Source organism: Macrobrachium rosenbergii, chromosome 6 (genome assembly GCF_040412425.1).
Source record: "Macrobrachium rosenbergii isolate ZJJX-2024 chromosome 6, ASM4041242v1, whole genome shotgun sequence".
Lineage (NCBI taxonomy): Eukaryota > Metazoa > Arthropoda > Malacostraca > Decapoda > Palaemonidae > Macrobrachium > Macrobrachium rosenbergii.
In genome coordinates, this window is record NC_089746.1 from 13,752,565 (window position 1) to 13,777,194 (window position 24,630).

Consider the following 24,630-nt stretch of genomic DNA (forward strand, 5'->3'; position numbering starts at 1 on the left):
CCTTGAATAAGACAAATTTGGAACAGTTGTTATTATTATTATTATTATTATTATTATTATTATTATTATTATTTCAGGTGGTTCTAAATATCTTGTTCTCAGATATTAAGGTAAAGTGTCTTATAATTTTAACTTACATTATTATGTGTCGCCAGCTTGAAAACAAACATTTTTGGAACCTCGAATGCCGACCTTCAAAGCGCAATTTACATTTCCAGTCTTCGAAAAAGGAAATTCTTTTGGAAAAAATTTTTTTTTTTATTAGATTTCTTTGATCAGAGATTCAAAACCGTAACTGATGGAGCGCTGCCTATAAAGTTTATTTGCTTTACCACTCCGTTCAGGTGGTAAATAAAAACCGCGACGGCAAACATCGTCGAATTTCCGGAACGCATTTTGCGAATCGCGTCTCTCCTGGTTTTGGAAGTCAGAGCGAAAAAGCAAAGGTCGGATTTTGGGCCGCAGAAATTCATTGTTTTGTCGAGGATTTTCGTCTTAGTTTCTCTTGGTAAAAATAGACTTAGTTAGAACAGTTCAGTATAGTTTTGAAGTTTAGTTTAGAAAACAATTTATGTTTGGTAAAAACAGTTTGGCTTAGAAACAATAAATATTCATATCTTCTATACCAAAATATTTAATTCTCGTTGTCCTGGCTATCACGGGAGATTTACAAGACCTATTGCAGTAAAGAAACTAACTGCTCTCTCTCTCTCTCTCTCTCTCTTTCTCTCTCCACTTTTTTCATTCAGACACTGCCAACACATTTTAGCAGTTCTCGCTCACCTTTCAATAAATTATTGCAATAACAATATCCTCGCATTAATATTCCCTTGTGAAAATATCACAAGGAAACGACGATTCAGTTTAAATCTTCGTCTAATGATCGTGCATTGAATTCCTCACACTGAAATCCCCGGTGACTGATTTATGGCTATTGAAACTGGAGTCACAAAATCTAGGTTACGGACGCCGATTTTGAAAACTCGGGTGATCCTGATTTTCGTTCCCCCAATGAAGAGTCGGCTTTCAAACACCAACTGGGAATTAGAGCGTGAACTGGAAGCTCTGAAACACTGGTATTATAAAAGACATTATTTTTTTATGATTAATGCGCATGAAGGTTTTGGCGTACGATCTTTTTTCCTTATCCAGATGAATTACCTATCTTTTTCTGAACTCTCTCTATCTCTATCCTCTTGCTATGTAAATATCAATGATTAGATGCCTTTTATTTTATTAAACAATACAGTTTAATACAAAGACATTGTGTAAATATCAATGGTTAAATGTCTTCTACTGTATTAAACAACAGAAAGATATTGTGGATATTCCTTTAGTTATCCAGAGAAGTGTGACTCTCTCTCTCTCTCTCTCTCCACGCAATCGGAATGGTGATAAAACAAAACGCTTTCATTTCAAAGCATGACTACGAAGACTTTCATCTTTTAATAAGTGTTTTCATAGAATTTCTCATTGTAATTAAAAGATAACAAGTATCACAAAAACAAAGGCGTATTTGATTTTACCGAGTGAAGAAACAGAAAACCATAATTTCAGAATTTCGTAAGATTATTTAAATTACTGATTACCTGAGTGTCCTATAGCTTCGCGTGAATTCGCTGTAACTTTCTAATTCCTAGGCTCACTCGCAAAATTCCTGATTACCTAACTATCCTACAACTTCGCAAGAATTCCTGATTACCTGAATGTCCTATAACTTCGCGGGAATTCCCTGTAACTTCCTAATTCACAAGTCTACTCGCAAAATTCCTGATTACCTGAGTGTCCTATACCTTCGCGTGAATTCCCTGTAACTTCCTAATTCCCAAATCTACTCGCAAGAATTCCTGATTATCTGAGTGTCCTATACTTTCGCGTGAATTCCCTGTAACTTCCTAATTCCCAAGTCTACTCGCAAGAATTCCTGATTACCTGAGAGTCCTATGCCTTCGCAGGAATTCCCTGTAACTTCCTAATTTCCAAGTCTACTTGCAAAATTCCTGATTATCTGAGTGTCCTATGCCTTCGCGTGAATTCCCTGTAACTTCCTAATTCCCAAGTCTACTCGCAAGAATTCCTGATTACCTGAGTGTCCTATACCTTCGCGTGAATTCCCTGTAACTTCCTAATTCCCAAGTCTACTTGCAAAATTCCTGATTACCTGAGAGTCCTATGCCTTCACAGGAATTCCCTGTAACTTCCTAATTCCCAAGTCTACTCGCAAGAATTCCTGATTATCTGAGTGTCCTGTGCCTTCGCAGGAATTCCCTGTAACTTCCTAATTCATAAGTCTACTCACAAAATTCCTGATTACCTGAGAGTCCTATGCCTTCGCAGGAATTCCCTGTAGCTTCCTAATTCCCAAGTCTACTCGCAAGAATTCCTGATTACCTGAGTGTCCTATACCTTCACGTGAATTCCCTGTAACTTCCTAATTCCCAAGTCTACTCGCAAGAATTCCTGATTACCTGAGTGTCCTATGCCTTCTTCCTAAAATTCCCTGTAACTTCCTAATTCCCAAGTCTACTCATTACCTGAATTCCCAAGTCTACTCATTCCTGATTACCTGAGTGTCCTAACCTTCAATGAGTTCTCTGTAACTTCCTAATTCCCAAGTCTACTTGCAAAATTCCTGATTACCTGAGAGTCCTATGCCTTCGCAGGAATTCCCTGTAACTTCCTAATTCCCAAGTCTACTTGCAAAATTCCTGATTACCTGAGAGTCCTATGCCTTCGCAGGAATTCCCTGTAACTTCCTAATTCCCAAGTCTACTCAAAAATTCTGATTACCTGAGAGTCCTATGCCTTCAGGAGTAATTCCCTGTAACTTCCTAATTCCCAAGTCTACTTGCAAAATTCCTGATTACCTGAGAGAATCCTCCTTCCCAAGTCTACTCGCAAAATTGATTACTGTAACTTCCTAATTCCCAAGTCTACTCACAAAATTCCTGATTACCTGAGAGTCCTATGCCTTCGCAGGAATTCCCTGTAACTTCCTAATTCCCAAGTCTACTCGCAAAATTCCTGATTACCTGAGAGTCCTATGCCTTCACAGGAATTCCCTGTAACTTCCTAATTCCCAAGTCTACTCGCAAAATTCCTGATTATCTGAGTGTCCTATGCCTTCAAGGAATTCCTGTAACTTAATTTCCAAGTCTACTCATAAGAATTCCTGATTACCTGAGTGTCCTATGCCTTCGCTAGTGAATTCCCTGTAACTTCCTAATTCCCAAACTGATTGCAAAATTCCTGATTACCTGAGTGTCGTATACCTGACTTGAGTTCCTGATTATCTTCCTAATTCCCAAGTTCCTGTAACTTCCTAATTCCCATAAGTCTACTCACAAAATTCCTGATTATCTGAGTGTCCTGTGCCTTCCCTGCAGTCTACTCACAAGAATTCCCTGAGTGTGTAACTTCCTAATTCCCAAGTCTACTCACAAAATTCCTGATTATCTGAGTGTCCTATGCCTTTGCAGGAATTCCCTGTAACTTCCTAATTCCCAAGTCTACTCACAAGAATTCCTGATTACCTGAATGTCCTATACCTTCTGATTACCTGAGAGTCCTATGCCTTCACAGGAATCCCTGTAACTTCCTAATTCCCAAGTCTACTCATCAAAATTCCTGATTATCTGAGTGTCCTATGCCTTCACAGGAATTCCCTGTAACTTCCTAATTCATAAGTCTACTCACAAAATTCCTGATTACCTGAGTGTCCTATGCCTTTCCCAGGAATTCCCTGTAACTTCCTAATTCCCAAGTCTACTCATAAGAATTCCTGATTACCTGATTGTCCTATACCTTCCCGTTCCTGATTCCTGTAACTTAATTCCCAAGTCTACTCGTTCCTGATTACCTGAGTGTCCTATGCCTTCCCAAGTCTACTCAAAATTCCTGATTATCTGAGTGAGTTCCCTGTAACTTCCTAATTCCCAAGTCTACTCACAAGAATTCCTGATTACCTGAGTGTCCTATACCTTCACTGAGTTCTTAGTGTTCCCAAGTCTAACTTCCTAAGTCTAATTCCTGATTACCTGAGAGTCCTTCCTGTAACTAATTCCCTAGTCTACTGACAAGTCACAAAATTCCTGATTATCTTAGTGTTCTATGCCTTTGCAGGAATTCCATGTAACTTCCTAATCCCAAGTCTACTCAAAGAATTCTGATTACCTGAGAGTCCTATGCCTTCAGAATTCCCTGTAACTTAATTCCTGTCTAATGTCCTGATTACCTGAGAGTCCTATGCCTTCGAGGAATTCCCTGTAACTTCCTAATTCCCAAGTCTACTTGCAAAATTCCTGATTATCTGAGTGTCCTATGCCTTCACAGGAATTCCCTGTAACTTCCTAATTTCCAAGTCTACTCCAAGAATTCCTGATTACCTGAGTGTCCTATGCCTCGCAGAATTCCTGTAACTTCCTAATTCCCATCTGAAAAATGATTACCTGAGTGTCCTGTACCTTCAAGGAGTTCCTGTAACAATTCCCAAGTCTACTCAAAAATTCCTGATTATCTGAGTGTCCTTGCCTTCAACCCTGTAACTTCCTAATTCCCAAGTCTACTCACAAAATTCCTGATTATCTGAGTGTCCTATGCCTTCTACTAATTCCAGGAATTCCCCTGTAACTTCCTAATTCCCAAGTCTACTCACAAGAATTCCTGATTACCTGAATGTCCTATACCTTCACAAGTGAATTCCTGTAACTTCCTAATTCCCAAGTCTACTCACTAAAAATTCCTGATTACCTGAGTGTCCTATAACTTCCTGATTACCTGAGTGTTCCTGTAACTTCCTAATTCCCAAGTAAACTTCTGAAGAATGTCCTGATTATCTGAGTGTCCTATGCCTTCACAGAAATTCCTGTAACTTCCTAATTCCCAAGTCTACTTGCAAGAATTCCTGATTACCTGAGTGACGTATGCCTTCACGTGAATTCCCTGTAACTTCCTAATTCCCAAGTCTACTGATTATCTGAGTGTCCTATGCTCTGTTCCCTGTAACTTCCTAATTCCCAAGTCTACTAGCAAAATTCCTGATTATCTGAGTGTCCTATACCTTCACAGAAATTCCCTGTAACTTCCTAATTCCCAAGTCTACTCGCAAGAATTCCTGATTACCTGAGTGTCGTATGCCTTCGCGTGAATTCCCTGTAACTTCCTAATTCCCAAGTCTAGTCGCAAAATTCCTGATTATCTGAGTGTCCTATAACTTCGCGTGAATTCCCTGTAACTTCCTAATTCCCAAGGCTACTCGCAAGAATTCCTGATTACCTGAGTGTCCTATACCTTCGTGTGAATTCCCTGTAACTTCCTAATTCCCAAGTCTACTAGTAAAATTCCTGATTATCTGAGTGTCCTATACCTTCACAGGAATTCCCTGTAAGTTCCTAATTCCCAAGTCTACTCGCAAGAATTCCTGATTACCTGAGTGTCCTATGCCTTCCAGGAAATTCCTGTAACTTCCTAATTCCCAAGTCTACTCACAAAATGATTACCTGAGTACCTATGCCTTCACAGGAATTCCCTGTAACTTCCTAATTCCCAAAGTCTACTTGCAAAATTCCTGATTACCTGAGAGTCCTATGCCTTCACAGGAATTCCCTGTAACTTCCTAATTCCCAAGTCTACTCGCAAAATTCCTGATTATCTGAGTGTCCTATGCCTTCACAGGAATTCCCTGTAACTTCCTAATTTCCAAGTCTACTCGCAAGAATTCCTGATTACCTGAGTGTCCTATGCCTTCGCAGGAATTCCCTGTAACTTCCTAATTCCCAAGTAAACTCGCAAGAATTCCTGATTACCTGAGTGTCGTATACCTTCGCGTGAGTTCCTGTAACTTCCTAATTCCCAAGTCTACTCGCAAAATTCCTGATTATCTGAGTGTCCTGTGCCTTCGCAGGAATTCCCTGTAACTTCCTAATTCCCAAGTTCCTTCCTGATTATTTGAGTGTTCTATGCCTTTGCAGGAATTCCATGTAACTTCAATTCCCAGTCTATTACCTGAATGTCCTAACCTTCGCGTGAATTCCTGTAATTCCTTCCCAAATTATCTTCCTGATTACCTGTGTCCTGTGCCTTCACAGGAATTCCTGTAACTTCCTAATTCCCAAGTCTACTCACAAAATTCCTGATTATCTGAGTGTCCTATGCCTTCATGCAGGAATTCCCTGTAACTTCCTAATTCATTCTACTCAAAAATTCCTGTTACTAGAGTACTATGCCTTCTTCCCTGTAGCAATTCAAGTCTAATTTCCTGATTACCTGAATGTCCTATACCTTCACGTGAATTCCTGTAACTTCCTAATTCCCAAGTCTAATTTCCTGATTACCTGAGTGTCCTTGCCTAACTTCCCAATTCCCAAGTCTACTGGCAAGAATTCCTGATTACCTGAGTGTCCTATACCTTGCATGAGTTCTCCTGTAACTTCCTAATTCCCAAGTCTACTCTCAAGAATTCCTGATTACCTGAAGTCCTAATTCCTGAACTTATCTGAGTCTACTTGCAAAATTCCTGATTACCTGAGAGTCCTACAGAAATTCCTGTAACTCTCTAATGAGAGTAATGCCTTCAAGTCTAATTCCCAATTCTACTTGCAAAATTCCTGATTACCTGAGTGTCCTATGTAACCCTAATTCCCAAGTGTACTCAAAATTCCTGATTATCTGACTTTCCCTGTAATTCCTAATTTCCAAGTCTACTCGCAAAATTCCTGATTATCTGAGTGTCCTATGCCTTCGCAGGAATTCCCTGTAACTACCTAATTCCCAAGTAAACTCATAAGAATTCCTGATTACCTGAGTGTCCTATAATTCCCAAGTCTACTCAAAAATTCCTGATTATCTGAGTGTCCTATACCTTCTTCCTGATTCCCAAGAAATTCCTGATTATCTGAGTGTTCTATGCCTAAATTCCCTGTAACTCTAATTCCCAAGTCTACTCAAAGAATTCCTGATTACCTGAATGTCCTATGCCTTCAAGTGAATTCCCTGTAACTTCCTAATTCCCAAGTCTACTCGCAAAATTCCTGATTATCTGAGTGTCCTATAACTTCACAGAGTTCCCTGTAACTTCCTAATTCCCAAGTAAACTCAAGAATTCCTGATTATCTGAGTGTCCTATGCCTTCACAGAAATTCCTGTAAGTCCTAATTCCCAAGTCTACTTGCAAGAATTCCTGATTACCTGAGTGTCCTATACCTGTAACTTCCTAATTCCCAAGTCTACTCAAAATTCCTGATTATCTGAATGTCCTATGTAAATTCCTAATTCCTAATTCCCAAGTCTACTAGTAAAATTCCTGATTATCTGAGTGTCCTATACCTTCACAGAAATTCCTGTAACTTCCTAATTCCCAAGTCTACTCATAAGAATTCCTGATTACCTGAGTGTCCTATGCCTTCACTTCCTATGAATTCCTGTAACTTCCTAATTCCCAAGTCTAGTCAAAAATTCCTGATTATCTGAGTGTCCTATGCCTTCGCAGAATTCCCTGTAACTTCCTAATTCCCAAAGTCTGATTACCTGAGTGTCCTAAAATTCCTGAACTTACCCAAGTCTACTAGTAAAATTCCTGATTATCTGAGTGTCCTATACCTTCACAGGAATTCCTGTAAGTTCCTAATTCCCAAGTCTACTCATAAAATTCCTGATTACCTGAGTGTCCTATGCCTTCACAGGAATTCCCTGTAACTTCCTAATTCCCAAGTCCAGTCGCAAAATTCCTGATTATCTGAGTGTCCTAGCCTTCACAAATTCCTGAACTTAATTCCAAGTCTACTCAAAGTTCCTGATTACCTGAGTGTCCTTCGCAGGAATTCCCTGTAACTTCCTAATTCCCAAGTCTACTAGCAAAATTCCTGATTATCTGAGTGTCCCATACCTTCACAGGAATTCCCAAGTTCCTAATTCCCAAGTCTACTCAAGAATTCCTGATTACCTGAGTGTCCTATGCCTTTGCAGGAATTCCTGTAACTTCCTAATTCCCAAGTCTACTCACAAAATTCCTGATTACCTGAGAGTCCTATCCTGTAACTTCCTAATTCCCAAGTCTACTCGCAAAATTCCTGATTATCTGAGTGTCCTGTGCCTTCGCAGGAATTCCCTGTAACTTCCTAATTCCCAAGTCTACTCACAAAATTCCTGATTATCTGAGTGTTCTATGCCTTTGCAGGAATTCCATGTAACTTCCTAATTCCCAAGTCTACTCACAAGAATTCCTGATTACCTGAATGTCCTATACCTTCGCGTGAATTCCCTGTAACTTCCTAATTCCCAAGTCTACTTGCAAAATTCCTGATTACCTGAGAGTCCTATGCCTTCACAGGAATTCCTGTAACTTCCTAATTCCCAAGTCTACTCATAAAATTCCTGATTATCTGAGTGTCCTGTGCCTTCATGCAGGAATTCTCTGTAACTTCCTAATTCCCAAAGTCTACTCACAAAATTCCTGATTATCTGAGTGTCCTATGCCTTTGCAGGAATTCCCTGTAACTTCCTAATTCCCAAGTCTACTCGCAAGAATTCCTGATTACCTGACTTGTCCTATACCTTCACGTGAATTCCCTGTAACTTCCTAATTCCCAAGTCTACTCGCAAAAATTCCTGATTACCTGAGTGTCCTATGCCTTCGCGTGAATTCCCTGTAACTTCCTAATTCCCAAGTCTACTCGCAAGAATTCCTGATTACCTGAGTGTCCTATACCTTCGCATGAGTTCTCTGTAACTTCCTAATTCCCAAGTCTACTCGCAAGAATTCCTGATTACCTGAGAGTCCTATGCCTTCGCGTGAATTCCCTGTAACTTCCTAATTCCCAAGTCTACTTGCAAAATTCCTGATTATTCCTGATTACCTGATTGTCCTATACCTTCACAGGGAATTCCCTGTAACTTCCTAATCCCAAGTCTACTCAAAAAAATTCTGATTACCTGAGTGTCCTGTGCCTTCACAGGAATTCCCTGTAACTTTCCTGATTACCTGAGAGTCCTATGCCTTCGCGTGAATTCCCTGTAACTTCCTAATTCCCAAGTCTACTTGCAAAATTCCTGATTACCTGAGAGTCCTATGCCTTCGCAGGAATTCCCTGTAACTTCCTAATTCCCAAGTCTACTCACAAAATTCCTGATTACCTGAGAGTCCTATGCCTTCGCAGGAATTCCCTGTAACTTCCTAATCCCAAGTCTACTCGCAAGAATTCCTGATTACCTGAGAGTACTATGCCTTCGCAGGAATTCCCTGTAACTTCCTAATTCCCAAGTCTACTTGCAAAATTCCTGATTACCTGAGAGTCCTATACCTTCGCGTGAGTTCCCTGTAACTTCCTAATTCCCAAGTCTACTCGCAAAATTCCTGATTATCTGAGTGTCCTATGCCTTCGCAGGAATTCCCTGTAACTTCCTAATTCCCAAGTCTACTCACAAAATTCCTGATTATCTGAGTGTTCTATGCCTTCGCAGGAATTCCCTGTAACTTCCTAATTCCCAAGTCTACTCACAAGAATTCCTGATTACCTGAATGTCCTATACCTTCGCGTGAATTTCCTGTAACTTCCTAATTCCCAAGTCTACTCGCAAGAATTCCTGATTACCTGAGTGTCCTGTAACTTTCAAGTGAATTCCTGTAACTTCCTAATTCCCAAGTCTACTCACAAAATTTCTGATTATCTGAATGTTCTGTGCCTTCACAGAAATTCCCTGTAGCTTCCTAATTCCCAAGTCTACTTGCAAGAATTCCTGATTACCTGAATGTCCTATACCTTCGCGTGAATTTCCTGTAACTTCCTAATTCCCAAGTCTACTCGCAAGAATTCCTGATTACCTGAGTGTCCTATAACTTCGCGTGAGTTCCCTGTAACTTCCTAATTCCCAAGTAAACTCGCAAGAATTCCTGATTATCTGAGTGTCCTATGCCTTCACAGAAATTCCCTGTAACTTCCTAATTCCCAAGTCTACTTGCAAGAATTCCTGATTACCTGAGTGTCGTATGCCTTCGCGTGAATTCCCTGTAACTTCCTAATTCCCAAGTCTACTCGCAAAATTCCTGATTATCTGAGTGTCCTATGCCTTCGCAGGAATTCCCTGTAACTTCCTAATTCCCAAGTCTACTAGCAAAATTCCTGATTATCTGAGTGTCCTATACCTTCACAGAAATTCCCTGTAACTTCCTAATTCCCAAGTCTACTAGTAAAATTCCTGATTACCTGAGTGTCCTATGCCCTTCACAGAATTCCCTGTAACTTCCTAATTCCCAAGTCTACTCGCAAAAATTCCTGATTACCTGAGTGTCCTATGCCTTCCTGCGTGAATTCCCTGTAACTTCCTAATTCCCAAGTCTACTCCTTCCTGATTACCTTAGTGTCCTATACCTTCAGAATTCCCTGTAACTTCCTAATTCCCAAGTCTACTAAAAATTCCTGATTATCTGAGTGTCCTATGCCTTCACGTGAATTCCCTGTAACTTCCTAATTCCCAAGTCTACTCGCAAGAATTCCTGATTACCTGAGTGTCGTATGCCTTCGCGTGAATTCCCTGTAACTTCCTAATTCCCAAGTCTACTAGCAAAATTCCTGATTATCTGAGTGTCCTATACCTTCACAGGAATTCCCTGTAAGTTCCTAATTCCCAAGTCTACTCGCAAGAATTCCTGATTACCTGAGTGTCGTATGCCTTCGCGTGAATTCCCTGTAACTTCCTAATTCCCAAGTCTACTCGCAAAATTCCTGATTATCTGAGTGTCCTATGCCTTCGCGTGAATTCCCTGTAACTTCCTAATTCCCAAGTCTACTCACAAAATTCCTGATTACTTGAGTTCCCTATGCCTTCGCGTGAATTCCCTTAACTTCCTAATTCCTAGGTCTATTCTTATAGTAGGCCTATGTGAAGAAAATGTCATGGCTTTAAAATATAACCTTTATCTTCATTCATGTCGATGATAATAGGATGTCTGGAGTCTTTTTTGCTTATTACAATTTACTGAGTTTCATCAGAGTCTGTAAACTGTCCAAGACTTCCCGGAGGGCTCTCCCGAGAGAGACTTCAAGCACAGAGTTGTTGCTGAGAACTGTTTACAATGCAGTGATGAATATCAAATGACAAGAAGTCAATGAAAGTAGAAAACTAGTTTCAAACCGTAGCAAGGTTCAAAAGAAAGAGAAGAACTAAGGGCAAATATTCTTGTTTATGCCCGCGCATGTTGAAATGAACACTGATTGAGCATTTGTGTGTGTGTGTGAGAGAGAGAGAGAGAGAGAGAGAGAGAGAGAGAGAGAGAGAGAGAGAGAGAGAGAGAGAACTGTGTATATGAAAGAAAGAGAGAGAACACTGTCATGTGTGTGTGTGTGCGTGTGAGAGAGAGAGAGAGAGAGAGAGAGAGAGAGAGAGAGAGAGAGAGAGAGAGAGAGAGAGAGAACTGTGTATATGAAAGAAAGAGAGAGAACACTGTGTGCATGAGAGAGAGAGAGAGAGAGAGAGAGAGAGAGAGAGAGAGAGAGAGAGAACTGTATATGAAAGAAAGAGAGAACACTGTGTGCATGAGAGAGAGAGAGAGAGAGAGAGAGAGAGAGAGAGAGAGAGAGAGAGAGAGAGAGAAACTGTGTATATGAAAGAAAGAGAGAGAACGCTGTGTGCATGTGAGAGAGAGAGAGAGAGAGAGAGAGAGAGAGAGAGAGAACTGTGTATATGAAAGAGAGAGAACACTGTGCATGTGAGAGAGAGAGAGAGAGAGAGAGAGAGAGAGAACTGATATGAAAGAGAGAGAACTGTGTGCATGTGAGAGAGAGAAAGAAAGAGAGAGAGAGAGAGAGAGAGTGATGAGAGAGAGAGAGAGAGAGAGTATAGAAAGAAAGAGAGAACACTGTGTGCAGAGAGAGAGAGAGAGAGAGAGAGAGAGAGAGAGAGAGAACTGTGTGCATGAGAGAGAGAGAGACTAGGCCTGCTAATGGATCTCTTTCCCAGCGCAACGGAAAACTTTTTTCTTTTTTCCTTTTCCGACGTAATCATATTTCCATTGGCTAGGCCAGGGACGTCAGACTGAGTTAGATTCAAATTTAGCCTCCCATAGATCCGATGTAAACCACAAATCAACCACAAATTTCGAGTTCTGGTTTTTGAGTTTTGTGTATGTGTGTTTTTTTATCTCATTTTATTTTTGTGTGTGTTTGTTTTTTTATCTTATTTTGTGTTTGTGTTTGTTTTTATCTTATTTTACTACTGAACCATTTATGCGTGGGAGTTCATATAACCACTTCATTTACTAACGGCATTTTTTTGTTCTAAACAATTATTGGTGAACTTATTATATCACTATAATAATAACTTATATCATTATTATATCTAAATATTTTCTGCTTAAAGTTTAAAGGAAGTACTTTCTACTGCACTTTCTCATTGCATCTGTTACATATCTCATTCCAGAAGCATTCAAACAAAAAAGTGACCGTAAGGGTACTCTGTGTATGAATCGCAAAGTTAAGTATACCTTAGTTTAACCAGACCACTGAGCTGATTAACAGCTCTCCTAGAGAGGGCTGGCCCGAAGGATTAGACTTATTTTACGTGGCTAAGAACCAATTGGTTACCTAGCCACGGGACCTACAGCTTATTGTGGAATCCGAACCACATTATACCGAGAAATGAATTTCTGTCACCAGAAATAAATTCCCCTAACTCTTCATTGGCCGGCCGGAGACTCGAACTCGGGCCTAGCAGAGTGCTAGCCGACAACTCTACCGACTCGTCCAACGAGGAACTTGTATGAATCGCAAATTATCGTCGTTTTTATTGAACTAAATTGAACTGAATATAGAATTTAGGCCAAAGCCCAAGCACTGGGAACTATGAGGTCACTCAGCGCTGAAACGGAAATTGACAGTAAAAGGTTTGAAAGGCGTAACATGAGGAAAACCTCAAAGCAGTTGCACTATGAATCAATTGTTAGGAGAGGCTGGAAAGAAAGGTGGAAAAAAGAGAGTATGAAAGGAGGTACAGTGAAAGGAACGAAAGGGTTGCAGCTAGGGGCCGAAGGCACGCTGCGAAGAACCTTGAGTAATGCCTACTGTGCGCCGCATGAGGTGCACTGATGGGACCACCTCCACAAGGGAATCGTTTTTATTAGATCATCCGCTTACACAAGCAATACAACTACTTTTACCTCAGGTTGCTACTTTTTCTTTAGCTGCTGTTTTTTAGATGCATTGCTACCCTCCCCGGCCCCTCTCTCTCTGCCCACCCTGAACAGAAAGGGCTTTTAAATTCACCCCTAACAAATAGGACTTCAGTTTCACCCCTAAGAAAAGAGACTCCAGTTTCACCCCAGTGAAAAAGGACTTCGACGTAGGTTTATGGACCTTTGCAAGAGAGAGAGAGAGAGAGAGAGAGAGAGAGAGAGAGAGAGAATGGTTCAGATATAACGGAAGAGAATTATCCAGGTATGGACCTACATGCATTCTACATACCAATCTATCATGGCGAGACAGAGCAAGAAAAAACAGACAAGAAAACAGAAATGGAATATAGAGACAAGAAAAAAACAGACAGGAAAACAGACATGGAATAAGGATAGACAAGGACAAAACAGACATGGAATAAGGATAGACAGAGGAAAAAGAGACAGGAAAACAGACATGGAATAAGGACAGAAAGGAAAAAAAGACAGGAAAACAGACACAGACCAAGGAGAGACAGAGAAAAACAGACAAGGAATAAGGAAAGGCAGAGAAAAACAGACATGAAATGAGGGAAAAAAGACAGGAAAACAGACATGGAAAAGGACAGACAGAGAAAAACAGACACGCAACAAGGAGAGACACGGAAAAATTAGACAGGAAAAGACATGGGATAGTGACAGACAGAGAAAAACAGACATGCAATAAGCAGAAACAGGGGGGGGGGGGGAAAGACGGGAAAAGACATGGAATAAGGACAGACAGAGAAAAACAGACATCTAATAACAAGAGGGGAGTCTCGCCCCTTTGATGACACATTCCCAGACACAGACAGAGAACGTGAAAGAGAAAGAGAATTTTCCATCGAGCTTTTAATATATCGCTGAGTGGGGGAGGGGAGGAGAAGGGAGGCGGGGGGGAAGTGAGGAGAGGAGGGGGAGGGGGAGGGGGTAAGACGCCACAATAAATCGGCTTTGCAACCCATGCTCACAAGGAATTTATGAAGATACGAATTTATGAAGATATCTGGAGCCCGTCCATCTGGAAAGAGTGCATTGCAAAATTCTGAAGCTGATGTGAAATAAGTCTCTGGTAATATGACTTCAGATTCAGGATTTTTTCATAACCGCTGAAAGCTTATTTTTTATTCTTGTTATTTTGTTTCAACTTACAGATTCACTGCTTCGGCTTCAAACGGATTTCCTAATGAACGCGCCATGCTTTTATTTGTCACTTTTTTTTTCTTTCAGAACGAAATTCATGTATTTTTTAGTCTGCATTTCTCAGATTCAGACGACAAAATTAGCCCTGCCTTTGGCAAGGCTTAATGGTGGAAGTTATTGCAAATGCAAATTTCATTGCAAAATATGAGTTTTTTTTTCTTAACACGAAAAAGTGAAGCACCGTTTATTAGCATCAAATCGATTAGTCTCTTTCCAACGTCCTAATTTAAGCAATTATGGGATTTTATTCAGTATTCTGTAACGTAAATCGAAAACTAGGATTTGTAAACCCCATTTGGAAAAGACTGGTGACCGAGTGACTGGATACACAAGGTTACAGTTATTTCAAGCGCTGGGACCTATGAGGTCATTCAGCGCTGGAACGGAAATTGACGGTAAAAATATTTAAAAGGAGTAACCGGAGGAAAAACTCGCACTGCACCATGAAACAACTGTTAAAAGGACAGAAAAGGGTTTGCAGCTAGGGGCTGAGGAGACGCTGCAAAGAACCTTAAGCAATGCCTACAGTGCACCGCGCGCGAGGTGCACTGACGGCACTAACCCCCTACGAGATTTATAACTATTACAAAATGCAAGACTCGAACATTTCAGACATGCCATGCGCGGCAATGAGACAGATTATACTGACATGGCTTCAAGGATATAAGAATTTGCCCTGGGTCTTTGATTATTTCACGAAATAACGATTCAAACTGACCTTTAACGCATTATTTTCGATAAGAAACTTGGAACTGAAAGTTTTCATACGAATTACCTATCAGTATCATTCCGAAGAGAAGCTCCTCCTGTTGATATGGAAAAGCCCACGCGGGTAACCGAATTGAAATTCAAGCTTCCAAAGAATATGGTGTTCATTGTAAGGAAGCTGCAGAAGATAATAGGAAAGAAAGAAGGAAGAGACAGGTTATAAGAATAAAATATCGATTAACAAATTAATAAAATAAACGGATAAAAAATGTAAATAAATTATCAAATGTACAAGGAGAATAACTCGAACTGTTGAGGTTCTAATTGCACAACCTCCACTAAAGTTCCCAGGAACACTATCGTTCTAGAAATTCTGTGACTGCTCAGAAACACTTAGTAAAAGAAGTAACTATGCAGTTGATTCCCTTTCTTTTTTTCACAGTACACCATTGTGAATTGCTTTCTCTTAATATTTACAGTAAATATGGAACATTACTTCCCAATTCGAGTGTTCGAAAAAAAAAAGATACATTCCTCCTTGGCTGTTGCTCGGTGTTTAACGAAACCTCAGCTCTCTCTCTCTCTCTCTCTCTCTCTCTCTCTCTCTCTCTCTCTCTCTCTCACACACACACATACACAAGAATTAAGGGGTAAGTCCCCTACCTTTTCTATATATGGTTGTTAATAGAATGCTGTGGGTTGCAGCTGGTTGAGAGAGAGAGAGAGAGAGAGAGAGAGAGAGAGAGAGAGAGAGAGAGAGAGAGAGAGAGAGAGAGAGAGAGAGAGAGAGAGAGAGAGAGCCAAGACTAGGTAATCCTTACACTCAACTAGTGTGAAACCATTCATTCTGATATTCCCTCACCACCCCACCTCTCTCCCTCTCTCTTTCTCCAAGTTGCAACCAACGACGTTCGGTTAACAATCATATAGCTATAGAAAAAGTAGGGGCTTACCCTCAATTCTTGAGAGAGAGAGAGAGAGAGAGAGAGAGAGAGAGAGAGAGAGAGAGAGAGAGAGAGAGAGAGAATTAGAAGATACTGTACAAAACAAACTGAAAGGACCATCTAGCGGTACAGGAGTACCTAGAAATTAAGATCCTTCCCGTCTCTCTCTCTCTCTCTCTCTCTCTCACACACACAAGCTGCAACCCACAACCATAAATTCATGTAAGAGAGAGAGAGAGAGAGAGAGAGAGAGAGAGAGAGAGAGAGAGAGAGAGAGAGAGAGATCTGAGAAATTAAGATTCTATCTTGAAATTCTTCCTCAACATCAAAAGCTGAACACCGGTCTTTGAAATAGCTCTCCCAATGGAATTAGAATTAGAATAATTCCCAATAGAATTAGAATTAGAATTAGGAGAGCAGGTGCGAAGCAGAAGTCTGTACCCATTCTGTATTTCTGGGCCGGAATTCGAATCCACTTTGTAATAACATCTCTCTAATTGAGGGAACTGTCTAAAGCCTAATGGACGATTCCTTCGGAATGCGGGGATGAAGGCTTTGAATAACCGCTCGCTAGCTCTCTCTCTCTCTCTCTCTCTCTCTCTCTCTCTCTCGCTTTTGCGCAAAATGAAATGTGATCAGCCTTCTATACACCTGGAAAACTTTCTTCCAGCTCCTCTCTCTCTCTACCACTCTGATGGTCGCGAGTTCGAATCTCCGACCGGCCAGTGAAGAACAAGAGAAATTTGTTTCTGGTGATAGAAATTCATTTCTCGGTATAATGTGCTTCGGATTCCACAATAAGCTGTAGGTCCCGTTGCTAGGTAATCAATTGGTTCTTAGCCACGTAAAATAAATCAGATCCTTCGGGCCAGCCCTAGGAGAGCTGTTAATCAGCTCAGTGGTCTGGTTAAACTAAGATATACTTAACTTTTCTCTCTCTCTCTCTTGAACAAAATTAAATATAGTCAGCCCCCTGTAGACCTACAAAACTTTCTTCCACCTCCTCTCTCTCTCTCTCTCTCTCTCTCTCTCACCAAATAAAATGCGACCACCTTCCTAGTTTCTCTCTTACCACGCATAGGAAAATGACTGCGTTTTATTGAGAGGGAGGGTAAAAATGAAACACGGTCACTGAATACTGATATTATATCTCTCACTTACGCGGGCTCACACACACTTTCTCTCTCTCTCTCTCTCTCTTTCTCACGCGGACGGACATTTACTCAAGCATACACGCACATGAACATCTTCTAGTCTTTACTAAATAAACTGCTTTACAAGAATGAGAATCAGATCAGTGTTACTAGAAAGTCATAGATTGGTAAAAAATGCAAGGCTAGGTCTACTAGAATCGGTTTTTTTTTTCATAGCCACAAAAATTTGTGGTATGTTATTATTATTATTATTATTATTATTATTATTATTATTATTATTATTATAAAACTGCACTGGTTTAAGCATTCTTAATATGAAAAAAAAAAAAAAAAACTTTCTTGCTTTTCGAACTCCCTCAGAAATAAGTGACACATTACTTAGCGAGCAGAAGTACATGGAATACAAAGAAATATTAAATAAAGCAAAAAAGATGTTGACACCTTAAGACAATTTTAAACATTTTCATAAACAAACAGTCTATGAGGAGAATAAATTAGGTGAATAAAGAGCTTGGACCATCAACAAATAGCGGTGTTTGGAAGACAGCTTTACAATCCCACAAGAAAGAGAAGGCCAAACCTCTGGTTCTCAGTGGTGCGACATCGTGACATCACAGCAATGTGATGACAATGGCGCTCTCCCAAGCAAGAAGTAGGCCTAGGCATTAACTCGGAAGCAAAAGCACTAATGATGACAGCAGAATTTCTTTCTTAACAGCAATAATTCCTTCTTGAAATGAAAAGCAAATAAACCCTGCCCCTGCTAAGGAATTTCCCAGAGAGATATAAAGTTACCGAGAGACTGCTGAAATCCAGCCAGGTTAACAATATTACAACTCTGTTAGACTTACTTCAAGACTTGAAGCTCTTGGAGATATTACAATCATCATCATCATCATCATCATCTGGTATTGCAGAGAGCTTTGCAAACGACACCAAGCTTTTTTCAGCATCTGTTTGAATGTATTTTTAAACCAGTCGACCGAAACGCTCAGTATTACCCTGTACCGTTTGATGAAACAAACGTCTATATGTTTGCAAGAATGAAAGCATTTATTAACTCACAAACAATCACACAAAGCAGATGTATAGTTAGGTTTCTTACGCTGACAGTCCGTAGGCACTGAAGTACAGTTACGTTTCTTAGGCTGACAATCTTTGGTTATCAATATTTCACATTAAAACGCGCTCCCTATTTTACGAGACCAATCACTAGGCTCTTAATTCTAGTGAAAAAAAAAGCCGTGGATAAGACTGAACACGAACAGGAAACCTCGAGTAACGCCATATGTTATCGTATTTTTACGACCAAAGTTTAAAGGCCCCAATCATCCTCCATGTCATATTGGGTCGCTTCGACCATTAATTTTATGGGTTTGTGCCTCTTTTACTTACTAAAGAGGACTTTTCTTGACAGATAAGACAGTACACTTGCTCGATAATTCCTCTTTTCTCTCTCTCTCTCTCTCTCTCTCTCTCTCTCTCTCTCTCTCTCTCTCTCTCACAAGAAAGTTTCAACAGCAAAAGCTGGATTCAAACTCCAGTCTCATACATCTGGGAAAAGATAAACCGTATTTAATTATAGTTTGTGATTTACATTGCACAGACTGCGATTATTTATAAAAATCAGTAAATAATAATCTAAAATGCATATTCGTTAATATGTACACAATGTAAAACTAAGCATTAGTACTATACAGGACCCACTGAGAAGCACTATATAACAAGTAATACTCACAGGAGAGGAAATCCCGTCTATCTATAACGTTTCTACGAATTAGCATAAATCTCTCTCTTTCTTTCTCACACACACACAAACACACACTTCTTGTGGAAGTTAGTATGCCAGAAACGAGCGCCTGAAGGAAAACGCCAGTCCCGACATTTACTTTGTATACCTTATTTCCTTTGAGGATGACTAGGCCGTCAGATTGAGCACAAATCCAATTCCAGCTTGACAAGCAAATGACGGATTCTTGGAACAGAACCAAAATCAGATTTGAGAGTTGTTCTGTTACACTCCCTGCAAGTGGCAGTGGATAAAGGGAGTGGGTTATGTATAAGGATTCCTTTTTAAAGTTGTTAAGTCTATTGATAAAAGTCTACCAGTCGAGTTAGGATTATTATTCAAATATTGGAAAACAGACACGGAATAAGGAGAGACAGGGAAAAAATACAGGAAAACAGACGTGGAATAAGAATAGACGGGGGAAAAAAGACAGGAAGACAGACATGGAATACGGATAGAAAGGGGAACAGGCAGGAAAAAGACGTGGAATATGGAGACAGAAACACACAGGAAAACAGAGATAGAATAAGGAGAGACAAAAAACAGCAAAAGCAGACATGGAAAAGGATAGACAGGGAAACAGGCAGGAAAACAGAGAGAGAGAAAACAAAAAAAGGCAGAAAACAGACAGAATAGGAGAGACAAGGCAAAAATAGACAGGAAAACAGACACGGAGTAAGGATAGCCAGAGAGTTTTATTCAAATATTGGTGGCCTAGGCCTAATATATTTTTCACCATTTCTTACACTTGTTAAACAAATTCTATATTTACTTTAAACTGTTTCAGCAGAACCACAGTTGGCAACCTCAGTAATACTACTTTACAGATTTTAATTGTTTTCTGAGTTTGTCAAAACTTCCGCTTCCTACACTAATGAGTCTAAGCCTCTTACTTCCCACAGGTGAATTGCGTAAGAAGACAACGATGTTTACGCCATAATGTTGCACACAATGAGCAAGTTCTAGTATCATGGTCAGTTACTGCCGCAGTGTGGCGTCTGGGTTGGGAGGTTGAAACCAACATTCTTTGGAAGCTTGAATTTCAAGTCAATGGCCCCTTTGGTGTGCTTGTTCCACGTGAATAGGTTTCATCCACTGAAATAATAATAATAATAATAATAATAATAATAATAATAATAATAATAATAATAATAATAATAATAATAATAATAATAACAGTTGCCACAAATTTAACATTTATATCACAACAAGTATTAGGATTTAGCGTAGCGTAATTCATTTCGTTTTTAAATAAGTATAACCCTCTGTTTCAGAACAGCCCAGTCTTTATACATCACGGAATAATTCCCAATTTAATTGCCTGCATGAAATGAGGTTAAATTCGGTCAAACGTAGACCGATGCTTCGAGCTTCAGGCTTAAAGGATTCCGCTCCGTTACGATCTCATTGCGGGAAGCCTAGACCTAGGTGTGTAGACCTGTGTGTGTGTGTGTGTGTGTGTGTGTGTGTGTGTGTGTGTGTGTGTGTGTGTGTGTGTAATATTCCCCTGATCGGAGACTCAATTAAGTTTGGGCTCAGAATTTGATAACTTCTAAGAATTTTTACTGTATTTTTATTGAATGCTCCGTTTCCCTCGAGAGGGCGTGAGCATTCTGTGTCAATACTCCTTAAACTGTCGTTCTAGGCTGATAATTTTGTTTCACTACATGGTGTGTCTCCATTTAAAGTGTCTGTTTTTATATGAATTCTTTTATTTTTGCTTTCAGCATATATTTAATGTTTAATAATTTTGCCCAGTTAAAGTACGTCGTGCTTAACTACTCAATTCGTACTTGGCCTACGTTAACATATCAGTTCTTTATCGATTCTCTCTCTATTAATGCTACTATTTAAATTATGGTTTATTCTACTTTCCAGTTTTTTAAGTCATTTTCATGTTGGTTCTATTCATGGCCCCCTATTTAGAGACAAGTAAAAAATGCGCCGAAGTTTCTTCGGCGCAATCGAGTTTTCTGTACGGCCGCTACATCGTATAATCAAGGCCACCGAAAATAGACCTATCTTTCGGTGGTCTCGGTATAATGCTGTATGAGCCACGGCGCGGCCCATGAAACTTTAACCACGGCCCCGTGGTGGCCTATCCTATATCATTGCCAGAAGCACGATTATGGCTAACTTTAATCTTAAATAAAACAAAAACTATTGAGACTCGAGGGCTGCAATTTCGTATTCGGTGGATGAGCAACATACCAATTCGCAGCTCTCTAGCCTCAGTAGTTTTTAAGATCTGAGGGCGGACAGACAAAGCCGGCAAAATAGTTTTCTTTTACAGTAAACTAAAAAGCTGTCTCACTTGCTTCCCGGAATCTTTCAGTAATTCCCTTTCCTCTGGGGAAAATGATGGAAATATAATTGTTTGCATTAATATTTTCGATTTGTACTTAAAATAGCTGCTGTTTCATCTGTCACTTATTTATTTGTTTATTTTTTACCAACTATATTTACCACTCAGCCTACCAAACACGTAGAGAACTGAATCACAACTGTCACAGTAAACAAGCAGTTGTGTGTGTGTGAGTGTGAGTGAGTGTGTGTGAGTGAAAGTGAGAGTGAGAGTAAGTGTGAGTGTTTGTGTGATTATAAAAAATGAAAACTTTCGCCTCATGAAAAGTCAGGTCATAGTACCAGCTGTTGCTTTAATCATTCACAGGAGCATAATAAAAAAAGGAATTTGAAACTGACTTTTAATCTTACCAGTTTACTGAATACGAATGATACATACCCTCCCTCCTTCCTACCTTTGACATTGTATCGTAATTGTTTGACAATCGTTTTGTCACACTATTAAATGACAACATTTGAAAAGGACAAGACAGAATGTTTGACAATTTAATTTATTTAATTGACAGTTAACAAAAAGTTTATATATATAATTGAAAATCAACTTTACATTTTAATATAAATATAGCCTTTTTCACGCATATTGTATCCATAATTACAGTACTTTATTATTTAATAACAATTCGTGAGCAACATATTTAAACTTGCAATTGTAGAATTTAATCCCAGATATCTTCACGGGCAATGCATCTCCGTAGATATGCATCAGAATGGCGGTAGTTACTGGAACAAAGAGCAGCATCAATGCCAGGAATTGATGCTTTGATTGCTTGTTTGACGAGTTGCTCTCTATACACTCTTAGGGTTAATCCCTGCCTGCGTGCAGCTTGCACATCACAGCGATCAACGATGTTATTAAGCAACCGTTTAACAGACGCCTTGAGAACAGAAAAGCAATTCTCGATAGGATTCAAAAAAGGCGAGTGCGGCGGAATCCTTTTGATAATACGCCGGTCTAGATCTTGCTCGATTCCTGCATGATAAGGTGCGTTGTCCATATACACCACTGCTGGGTTGGGACCCAACACAGTATCAAGGGAGGTCATGAAATTCCTATACACCTCTTTAGTCACAGATGTTGTGTGAAATTCATAGTAGAAGAGCCCAGCAACATTGGAGATGGCAGCGATCAAAGTGACATTATTCCCACGCTGCCCTGCAACAATCCTATTGACCCTTTGTCCCCGAGGAGCTCGTCCATATGCCCTGCTCATGTACAAGTTGTAGCCAGTTTCATCCACATAGATACGATGTTGGTGAATACCTTCTTCGTACATAAAGTGCGCATACGTTGCACGAGTGGCTTTGATCTGCTCTGAGTTGCGGTTAATGGGAACATTATGTACCTGCTTCAAAGTTAAAAGTTCACCATCTAAAGCTCGCGATATGGTCATATGGCATATACAGTACTCTAGGCTTGTCTGGAAAAGTTTCATACAAATCATCGTGGAGTTGACGAATGGAAATGGTGGGTGTAGCCTCTACCAACATCACTAAGAAGTCCTTTGCTTCATCATCAAGTAAAGATGGGCGCCCTCTCCTGTATCGTAGCCCTCTCCTTTCACCTGTCTGAACATATTTTCGAACAATTTCGTAGGCGGTCGTTCTTGGAATTTGTAGTTCTGCAGCGGTTGCTACAAAGTCCTCTCCTGCTTCATATCGGGTAATTCTGCGATCCCGGTCTTCATCAGAAACACGCTGGTACTACCTTCTACCTTCTATACCTTCTACGTGGCATGGATAAAAAAAAAAACAGCTTATTCACAGAAATCAGAACAGCTCTGATAAGCACTTCTCTTCAGAAGGAAGTCCCGAAAAGACTGCAGAGTGTAGAGCAACCATATACAAAGTCAACTCTTTCATGAAAAGCTTTTAACCTTACCTAGAAAACCACTTCTGAACAGTTAGAAACGTATAATTAACGATTGTGTTAATTGTCAATTTAATCCGTTTTTGTCAAACAAATATGGTAGTTTGTCGGTTTACTGTTGTAACAATGTCAAAGATTTGGTGGTTTGTCAATTTGGTATTAAACTCTGACTGAATAGTGTGACTTTGTCATTCAGTCTTCTTAAAATGTTCAATCATATATGTTTCGCGTCAATTAATTATATGATTTGTCATTTATTTATGAATTATGTCAAACAGCTGTATGATTTTGTCTCATCTAAAGTGTGAAAAGGTGTAATGTTACAATCGAGAGATTTCCATAGCTTCACGGAAGATGCCTATTTTATTAGAAACAGTTCTGTCAGACGTTCGTGTCAACTAAGAACAGTTTTACAATAATTTACCAGATTAATCTTTCACGCCTCTTGCGATTTGCAACGTACGACCCCTGAATTGTTTTTCGCACTCCCGTACTGAACCCAACCCATTCTGCAATAAGCATCAACTCTGCAATAAACCGTCTGTTGAATATTATTATATAATTATTATTATCATTTCAGTGGGTGAAATTTATTCACATGGAACAACCACACCAAAGGGGCCATTGACTTGAAATTCAAACTTTAGAAGAATGTTGGTTTCAACCTCCCACCGCAGACCCCGCACTGCAGCAGCAACTGATCATGATACAGAGCCAGTGATTTTCCATCGCCCTGGGGAGGCGCGAACCAGCGACATCTAAGTGGCATGCCACGACACTAACCACTATACCAGTCGACCAGCTGGTATTTACAAATAGTCTCGCACTGTATAAGCACCCTTTAAGCCATAAAAAAGTATTTTCATATTATTTCATATTAAATTGAAGTTAATATATTACTAACAAATCTCCCTCTAACCTTTTCCATAATTAAACCAACATTTCGCGGATATATTAAATCACTGTTCGCTACAATTCTCAGTTTTCTTTGTAAATTGTCCTTCGAATTAGCTTACAACCCTCGCTCGCAAGACCACTGACAGATTCGTCCTGATTTTTATAAGCTCTTTGCTCGGTAATTCCCAAGTCACCCTGCTCAGTTGCAACATCTCGATGCAAGATGTATGATACTTTATTTTGCTTTACCTGTGAGATTAATCACTGGGAGTGTGACATGCTGTGGTTACTAATCTGTAAAGGGTTTATGCTTCTACGTTTTAGTCTTTTGTAAAAGAAAACTATGGTGCCGGCTTTGTCTGTCCGTCCGCACTTTTTCTGTCCGCCCTCAGATCTTGAAAACTACAGAGGCTAGAGGGCTGCAAATTGGTATGCTGATCATCCACTCACCAGTCATCAAACATATCAAATTGCAGCCTTCTACATTCAGTATTTTTTATTTTAAGGTTAAAGTTAGCCATAAT

The 24,630-nt window shown here is 39.8% G+C and overlaps 1 long non-coding RNA gene across 1 annotated transcript in view; it reads right to left on the bottom strand.

Moving 5' to 3' along the window:
- Nucleotides 1–24,630, bottom strand: part of LOC136839219 (uncharacterized) — a 616,302-nt gene that overhangs the window by 170,301 nt on the left and 421,371 nt on the right. The window lies entirely within an intron of this gene.